Raw genomic sequence first — 9857 nt, forward strand, 5'->3', positions numbered from 1 at the left:
GATGTAAGATTCAAGATGGTCACGGCTAACTAGGCGCTTTGAAAAGAAAAAATGCTGCAACAAAAAACAACAGAATGTAACCCAAAGCGTTGCAAACAAAAAGTTAGCGTCATCGAAGCTAAAGGTAATAAAAACAAAACAATGTAACCGCCTTGTATTGGTCTTGCGTGACTTGTTTATCTATCCATACTTTACCTGAACATGCGCGTGTGGGGATGTAGCTCAGTGGTAGAGCGCATGCTTCGCATGTATGAGGTCCCGGGTTCAATCCCCGGCATCTCCATTTTGGTGCCGAGGCAATTTTAGATGATAGAAGACACGACGACCGATGCCCGGGCCATTACATTAAAATACAATCTGCATAAGAAAAGCGACACTGCATTAAAAAAAAAAAAACGTGGTTCCACTGGGGCTCGAACCCAGGACCTTCTGCGTGTAAAGCAGACGTGATAACCGCTACACTATGGAACCCGTTGTCGCAATCCGTGGAGTATGTCTATATATCCAGGATACTAAAATGAGCACTACCAACGCCCTTTTACCTTACTTTCACTTCTCACAATTTCCTCCTTTGTGGGTCTCTAGGGAACCAATGGAACATAACGCCACTGCCTGGTTGTTGTGAACAACGCCATGCTGAGCAACACGGAACAATTGTAATATGAAAACTAGAAACACCCAGGGCTCTGGAAACACCTATTGCAATATATGACGTAATCGCAGCAGCAAGAGTAACAACATGGCGCCCGTATGTTATGTGACCAGCAGTTGACCAATCACAGCGTAGTAGATCTGAAACAGAGCTAGACAAACTTTATATATATATATATATATATATATATATATATATTGAAGGATATTATAACATTTTAATACCTATTTTCATATATCGATTATTGTTACTGATCATGAACATTTAATTCTTCATTTTAAGTTTGTCAAAGTGTCTTGTGTCCTGAGCAGGGCACATGATGTTGACCTCGTATGTTCTGGGTTAAAGCTGGGACCATATTATTTAGTCTAGAAAAGTTCCTTCTCATCACTTTGTACGAAAACATATATTCGCCCTTGATTTTGCTATACACTGATTGGTCCAGAATTTCTTGTTTTATTTTGTACACGTACATTGTGGTCTTGAACAGAACTTGTTTTGCTTTTCCATTAGTCACGGTCATTGGTGCTTTTGGGTCAAATGATAAAGTGAGATTTTGTTATGAAGAAGAATATGAAAAGTGCCTTGAAAATATACATATTTTGGCTAGAGACGAACACAGCTGCAACTGCACTAAGAGTTCTATTGTTTGACATGTCCTTCAACTGTATAACACATTTGCTCATTCATGAAGGGAGAGATATTCTGCTTGGAGACTGAATTGTAATAAAAGGCTGGCCCTTCGAGAGGAGGGTGTGCATTGTTGATCAGAACTTGTCGGAGTTTGATTCAATGGTGCAACAGGAGATCTCCTTTAAGAATTATCCTGCGCAGGAAACTCTGTTCATTTCTCATCTCACCAGTTGGTTTATTGAACACGCAAAAGTATGGATTAATAACTACACCTTTCAGTTGGTGACCTCCGACGGCAAGGCGTTTGACGGTTGTTGCGTTCGCGGACGGTTTGAATTCCTGGCGCCATATTAATTGAGGTAAGTGGAGATCTTATCCACGTTTGAGGAATTCTTTCTGTCTAGGAGCGCTCCGGCCGCCATGCGTTCTTGTAAGATAACTAAATCAAGGGTGAGATTTGTGTGAGCAGAGGTAGAAGTTTAAGTTGTTTGGTTGTATGGAGTCAATGATTGTGGAATTTCCTACGGTATTTGAAGTATACATATTTGTGGTGCACATTGAATTGAATAGCGATCGCTCGTAAGTCAGTCTGGGAAACATTTTGTCTTTACAATTTGGTTTTTACAGACGATAGATACGTAGATAATTGATTTGAAGTCTGCGTATATGAGGTTAAGATATAAGTAAGTTGTTGAAGTTGAGAGTAAATCAGCTGGGGAAACATTATTGTTGTAACCAAGCGGTAGATGTATGGGCATTGGTTTTACGTCCATACATATTTAAGTTGAGAGAAGTCGGCTCAAAAAGCATCTTTGTCTTGATCCCTGCCTGATGCGCGGGAGAGACAAACACTTTGTTTTTATGAGTAATAGATTCTTGGGTAATTAGATAACGAAGATCCTTGAATAAGTGTTGCCGATTAAAGCTGCGGGAGGATCGACTGCTTCATTTTCTAGGGACAAAAGACTCAACTTATGGAAGTCAGATTGACATAAAACGGACTTAATACGCCGTTTTAAGATTAATCGATAGGTCTATGAATAATTGGATATTGACATTTTTAGACAAGATATAAGAGATAAGATGTATTGACTCAACTCGTGTAAGTCGGGCTGACTAAAGCATATTTGATACGACGCTTTAGATCAAGCCAATAGGTCTATTGAATATTCGTGATTAAAATTCAAAGACAAAGAAACTGTTGAAGCTGGGGTAGCGCAGTTGACATCCGGATATTTATGTGTTGATATGTCGTACAAAACGACATGTCTTGTCTGTCCGTTGTGTGTATGCCGTCTGATCAGTGAAGAAACTCTAACGTTACGGTAAAATCTTAAAGGGACCGCGACGAGAACAGTTGATTAATTCTGTTATAAGTGAGACGTCACTTCATTTAAATATTAATACAACTGAACTATGATAATTTACAATATAATATAATATAATACAAATCAATAAGCTATAAAATACCTGAGTTAATAATTAAGACGAAACATGGACACTCTATTTGAACTCAAAACACAGTGGTTTGACCCGAATGGGATTCCGTTGAGTTTAGATGGGATGACGCTGGATAAACAAATTGGGAACGCATGCGCTGTGGCTATAGGGATAGTACCTACAAAGGCTAAACGAGAAACAAAAAAAGAACTTTGCGACTGGATGCAAGACGGCTGTAGAAAAGGTTATTTTCCGTCATTACAATCTGCAGTGTGTCTAATCTCTTTGATGAAGAACGTTGAACTTGCATGTGTGAAAAAACGTCACGAACTAGATGAGCTGGTGCAACACACATCTGTAATTTCTTCGAGTGGAAGAAAAGCCAGAAATGATCGAAAGCTTGTTGACAAAATAATGAATAATGCTAGAATACTAGCTTTAGGTATTTTTGTGAAGTTATAACCATTTATATAACTAAATAATGATATAAGACTAAATGATTTGACCTGATATGACTTCCGCTAGTCGGAATTAAAGCTTCCGGATTAATCATACCGTTTAAATAATGACTTAAAATGTAATTAATATTGAACGACGGGACTTGATTATATTGTGAAAAAGGTTAGTTTATTCTAATAAGATATGGCATTTGTTCGATGGTTTTAATGACGGCAATTTAACTTTGAATGTGCGTACACGGCGACCGCCCGTTAATAATGTTATGAGTGTATGTAATTTTATATAGAGGAGAGTCCCGGACGTATCTTTAAGAAAAGTGTATTGAAAAAATGATGAATACTGAAATGTTGCTTTGCAAATAAAATAACTGTATAATACAAATTTATGTAATAAAACAAATTAAGCCGTTTAATAAGCGCTAAACGGGATAAATTAATTAGACGGTAAAATTACTAATAAAACTTCTAACGCTAAAACCCGCAATTGTCTGCGTTAAATAATTGAACGACATTATATAAATTGTTGCCGTAACTGATTTTATAAGCCCCTTACATAAATTTCTTAAGCACTAATGTTGAATACTTAAACTGGCTTCAAGAGTGCAAATACGTCATATTTAAAAATTATGTTTGCTATAAAACGAACGAATATTAATACACAAATAACATAGAGAGGTATAGTTTTAAGATATTATAAAATTTAGATGCATGTCTTATGCTTGTAGAGCATGGGTGGCTTTGACTGATTGTAGTTGCTATGACTCATTCCCTTTCTCGGGTTAAAAAATGCCAACAGCCATCAATCTTTGTAATGAGGTCAAATAAAATGTTTTTATAAAAGGTAATGTTAATTGTGTGATTGTTTTAGATTAAATAGTTTAGTCTCTACTCTTATTTTAATAATAATAATAATAATAACTAAAAACAAATAACTTGGATGGCAATTAATGTGGAATAATTCTTATATAGATGATTGTTTTTTCCCTTATGATTTTGTTTGTGCGCGAGAACATTGTTTAATAAATTTTAAATATCTTTTCAGAATCAGGAGACACACCCATTAAGGACAATTGGGGTCGCACCAAAGTGCCATGTTCCGGTCCTGGGGATGAAGTAATGTGTTAATTATAATTTAAAAGGAGTTTTTTTTAATTTATTTTTTTTCTCCCATGTTTATAAATAGAAAATAATTTTAATCTCTCCTGAATATATTTAACCTTTGAATTCGACATTTGAAGTCTCATTACAAACAGACTGGGGAAGCTATCTGGAAGAAACACATTTTTGACATAATTTGAGGTGCTATGTAATTAAAAATCATTCCTGCTTTGACGTTTGACCAAAGGCTGACTTTACGGGCTGCGGCCTCCATTGAGAAAACATTAATTGAAAACTACACACTTATTAATTAACTATATTTGTAAATTGTTAGAGTATATCTGTCCTATTTTATCCTAAGTATTATTTATGAAGGTATGCAAAACATATTAAATTAAATATTGTAAACCATAACAAATATTGACATATAATTAGCAATTATTTAAAATTGTAAACTTTCATTGTTTTAATTATTATTTTTTATTATTTTTATTTTTATTTAATTTTTTTAATAAAGGAAGTTTTTGGTTTTAATATTTACTGACATGTTATAACCTAAATACTGTTGGGGCAGATTTTAATGTTTTCAGTCGAGTGAGGATTATTGGTCAAGGGTCATTATTTCGGAACAAAGTCAACTGGCGGGACACAGACCTCTTTAAAAACCCCCACCCACAAAGAAACTGCAACTGCCACCACCATCAGAGGGGCGTGATGCAGCCATCATCACAAAACATCCTGCCAATACCTGATGGAGAGGGGAGGTTCCTGGCGCCACCTGTTGCCACAATGACTGTGCCATCATATACAAATGTGATAAAAGAAAAACTGCTCCACTGCCCAATGCACACAATGCTCCGCACGAACTGTCCTATGAAAAACTGCTCCATATGCTCTGCACAAGCGTCCTTAAAGCATTCCTGCGTCCAGAACTGTCCACTACGATGGTGACTCAACCCCACAAACAATGCTTTCCTTGAATTAGTGATACCAGGCCATATGATGTGATACTGACTGTTTACACTGCACTCTATTTTTGACAGATATAAGGTGATAACATCTACAGTAAAACATTTCGTAAATATAATGAACTGATTGACAACACTATATACACACAGATTTATTACATTTTAAAAACGTTTGATGTCTATTTTGATTTGATCTGATTTGTTTATCTCTGTCTATTTTGAAACAGTCAGCTTTTTGGACAAACATCAAAAAGGGGGACTAGCAAGCTTAATGGTAACATTAAAACTAAGGGCAACTTTATGTATTAATAATAATTGATGAATTGGCTGAAAACTGAGATTCTTTGTAAAATTCATTGGCATAAGCTACAATATTTTTATAGTACAAAAGATAATACAGGTAAATTTCGTCTGGTTTCAGAAATTGAAACAGCTAATATGAATACAGATAAGATACAATTTATTTCAATCTTAATTATTATATTTTACTTTTTTAAGTTTGGTCTTCTAGTGTTTTCCCGAATTCTCTTTTGAAATTTAAATAGTTGCTTGGGACGCATTGTCGAATTTGCTGGTTAAATGTAAAATTTTCCCCTCTTTCTAAACAAAAAGCAAGCAAAATTTATTTACTGCAAAACTTTATATATTAGTCTGAAAGAGTCTCTAAAGCGATTTTTTTTTTTTTTTTTTTTTTTTTTTTTTTTTTCAGATGGGGGAATTATTGGTTAGTCTGGGTATATCGTCGCGAAGGACACAAACAGTCCATGTTAAATAAATAAATTTAAAATTAAAAGTTAGTCTTAATGCGATAATTATAGATAGTCCGTGAGAATGAATTTTACAGGAGGACAATTGGGGATTTCCTTGACCATGGAGAAGGAGTAAGTTTTGGCAGGGACGGCGAAAATAAGGTGAATATGTTCCATTTCTATTTCTATTTTTCCCTTGGGGCCCTGGGGTTAGATGTTATTTTTTGATTTTATTTGTTGACGAAAGTTGCATTTATTTAATGGCTGGAAGCACATCCATGCTATATCTATAACAATAAATATTATAAAACATTCCAATAATTATTACATTCTGTAAACAAAATTGGCCTCGTCAGATTTGAACTGGCTAAAGATTTTCATTTTTTGCATTTAAGAATGTGCTCAGGTCATTAAAGTCAGCCAAAGGCTGGATCCTAATTAAATGTCACAACAAACAGAATTTTTTCCCACAGGAGAGGCCTACAGAACTTTACTAACATTTACTAACTCCTAACTATATAACACTACCAAAATGCTCTTTCAAAAAGAAGGGATGCGAATAAATGTTTATTAGTGACTAAATGAAAATATTTTGCACCCAGATAAGGTGATGAAAAGGTCAATCTAGTCCAGTCCACGGGGCACCTGGTTCCACATCTTGCCTATTAGACCAGCCGGAGGTCCGCCTTCTACTCAACCCCCACCTTCAGGAGCCAGCCACCACCGGGAATCAACAGAGAGACCAGCCAGCTGCTCCAGTGACCAGACGTGCCAGCCGAGAGGCCATTCAACTGCTTCCAGTGTCAGCTAACGAGCTGAGGAATTACTACATGAAGATTGAGTTTCGCTGAGGACGTCTTTCGAATGGAAACAGGAGGAATGTGTCCCTTTTTCCAGGGCATTCCACAAAGAATGCGTCACAACTTGGGAAGATAAAATCCCGGTGACCGATTTTGCACCCCTGGCAGTTGGAGAGAGGCAGAAGGACCCTCTTCACAAAAAGGCTCTGTTCAACCTTCTGCTGATGCTGCTCAAGGAACCTGAGTGCACCATCCACACAAGAAAATAAAGAAAGTGACGACTGTTTAAAAAAAAAAAAAAGAAAAAATCACAAGATGGCTACTTCGAAGAGACAATGCGTCTTCAATTGCGTCTGCATCACGACACTCTTTCTTATACTGACTGTTATGCCAATTTTGTGTTTTTGGGATCCCCTAACCACATCTGTAAACGCAACCACAAAAATTCGGGCTAAGCGAGACATGAACTCTCCACACATTCCCTGGGTTATATCCAAAACGTATGATGACTCAGTCACGGTGACAGTTGCCCCAAACACAAACACCTCTGTCAAAATTCCCATTACGTCATTAAAGGGATTTAGAGGATGGGAAGAAACAAGGGGAGGAATATGGGTGAAATATTGGTGGTATTTGACAGGAAATGTTGCGCAACTAGATTGGGGTACTTTTATAACCACCCAAAGTGGACAATATTGGCCACCGGGAAAAAGCAAGGAGGCTGTTTTCTTTTCTAAAAGGACAACACTGCGTAAAATGGGAGGTCAACTAGAATTAACCTTTTCCATTCCCGACGGGAATATACGACCAGCTAATGTAACTCTATACAACACCTCCTGTTTTGGATTACTGTTATGGGCATGGTCCCACGGCGTTGACCCACGTTTTCCTATTCTAATCTGTGTAAATAAGACTATGAGTAAGCTAGACCAACCAAAAATGACTAAATACTCAATGGAGAATGGGGTAAAAGCTGTAAGTGTACCGATTGATGGTGTAATTGAATGGTTTAGGGTTACTACAGGAGTGTCCAAAAGCAGCAACAATTGGCTATTGCTAGCACACGAGGCAGCACATGCCTCTGGTAAGGAGTGTGTAGTATGTGTGGGACCACGACCTTTATTGAGAGTAATCCCGGCTAAAATCGAGGAACAATGTATAATGGAAATTATGAATAAAACTGCCCCAAATGCCAAATGCTCTCAATGGGATAAGATATATCCACTAGTGAATTTGCAGACAACTAAACCAATATTTTCAAAGGAAATTGCAGATGGTAATTTTTCATGTATTAAAATGACAGGTACCGGAGAACAATTGGGAGATCTAGATCACATTTCACACTGCACTACAATAATAAATGTGGGTCAAAAATTCAAGCCGCAATCAAGGGCTGACATTTGGTGGTGGTGTGGGCATAATCAGATATTTGACAAATTGCCTTGGGATGGCAAAGGATATTGTGCTCTCATCACCCTTCTTCTGCCAGTACAACTTTTTCCCACCTCGGTTGATAACCTTTTACAAATGATTGACACTTGGGAACCACAATCTTCTCCTCCTTTCCATAGAATTAAACGATCTTCTTGGCAACAGGAAAATGTCCCCACCTACATTGATGCGATTGGAGTGCCAAGAGGTGTGCCAAATGAATACAAATTGACTAATCAAATAACTTCAGGATTTGAATCCCTAATTTGTTGGTGGTGCACCATTAACAAAAATGTAGACAGAATTAATTATGTGCATTACAATGTACAAAGACTAGGAAATTGGACTCAATCTGGATTTGAAGCTGTACATGGCCAATTGGCTGCCACATCTTTGATGGCTTTTCAGAATCGAATTGCACTTGATATGCTATTGGCAGAAAAAGGGGGAGTTTGCTCAATGTTCGCAGATCAATGTTGTACCTTCATTCCTAATAATACCGCACCGGATGGTACTTTAACTATGGCAATTAAGGGACTCCGGACACTTAATAGAAAGATGAATGAACACTCGGGTATAGACACTTCGCTATGGGATAATTGGATGACTGTATTTGGCCGCTACAAAACCTTAATTTCCACAATTTTGATATCAATTGCTGTATTTACGGCTCTAATAACAATATGCGGATGTTGTTGTATACCCTGTATTCGTTCCCTTTGCGAGAAAATTATTTCTGCCGCAATTGAAAAACAGGACGTACGAAATAAGTCTTCTTACATGATGATGGAGTCTGTTACTTCCTCAGCCCGGCCTGCTGCAACATCCGATGTAGATCCCGCTGGAATCTTTGTGTAAAATGTTTAAATATTTAGTTATTGGGCTTAGTGTTTACGTAAGCCCAAAAGGGGGACTGAAGGATATTATAACATTTTAATACCTATTTTCATATATCGATTATTGTTACTGATCATGAACATTTAATTCTTCATTTTAAGTTTGTCAAAGTGTCTTGTGTCCTGAGCAGGGCACATGATGTTGACCTCGTATGTTCTGGGTTAAAGCTGGGACCATATTATTTAGTCTAGAAAAGTTCCTTCTCATCACTTTGTACGAAAACATATATTCGCCCTTGATTTTGCTATACACTGATTGGTCCAGAATTTCTTGTTTTATTTTGTACACGTACATTGTGGTCTTGAACAGAACTTGTTTTGCTTTTCCATTAGTCACGGTCATTGGTGCTTTTGGGTCAAATGATAAAGTGAGATTTTGTTATGAAGAAGAATATGAAAAGTGCCTTGAAAATATACATATTTTGGCTAGAGACGAACACAGCTGCAACTGCACTAAGAGTTCTATTGTTTGACATGTCCTTCAACTGTATAACACATTTGCTCATTCATGAAGGGAGAGATATTCTGCTTGGAGACTGAATTGTAATAAAAGGCTGGCCCTTCGAGAGGAGGGTGTGCATTGTTGATCAGAACTTGTCGGAGTTTGATTCAATGGTGCAACAGGAGATCTCCTTTAAGAATTATCCTGCGCAGGAAACTCTGTTCATTTCTCATCTCACCAGTTGGTTTATTGAACACGCAAAAGTATGGATTAATAACTACACCTTTCAA

General features: G+C 37.0%; 1 long non-coding RNA gene and 2 other non-coding genes across 3 annotated transcripts; 2 read left to right on the forward strand and 1 right to left on the reverse strand.

The window, feature by feature from the left end:
* The first annotated feature begins 211 nt into the window (after nucleotides 1–211).
* On the forward strand, nucleotides 212–283 carry trnaa-cgc (transfer RNA alanine (anticodon CGC)). The gene has a single exon. It is a non-coding gene; the product is annotated as a tRNA-Ala (tRNA).
* A 115-nt stretch (nucleotides 284–398) lies between these two features.
* Nucleotides 399–471, reverse strand: trnav-uac (transfer RNA valine (anticodon UAC)). The gene has a single exon. It is a non-coding gene; the product is annotated as a tRNA-Val (tRNA).
* A 5475-nt stretch (nucleotides 472–5946) lies between these two features.
* LOC144036184 (uncharacterized) lies at nucleotides 5947–9718 on the forward strand. The gene is made up of 2 exons (XR_013288604.1): nucleotides 5947–6160; nucleotides 6601–9718. It is a non-coding gene; the product is annotated as an uncharacterized LOC144036184 (long non-coding RNA).
* The last annotated feature ends 139 nt before the right edge of the window (nucleotides 9719–9857 follow it).

The sequence above is a fragment of the Vanacampus margaritifer genome, chromosome 16 (genome assembly GCF_051991255.1).
Source record: "Vanacampus margaritifer isolate UIUO_Vmar chromosome 16, RoL_Vmar_1.0, whole genome shotgun sequence".
Taxonomy (NCBI): domain Eukaryota; kingdom Metazoa; phylum Chordata; class Actinopteri; order Syngnathiformes; family Syngnathidae; genus Vanacampus; species Vanacampus margaritifer.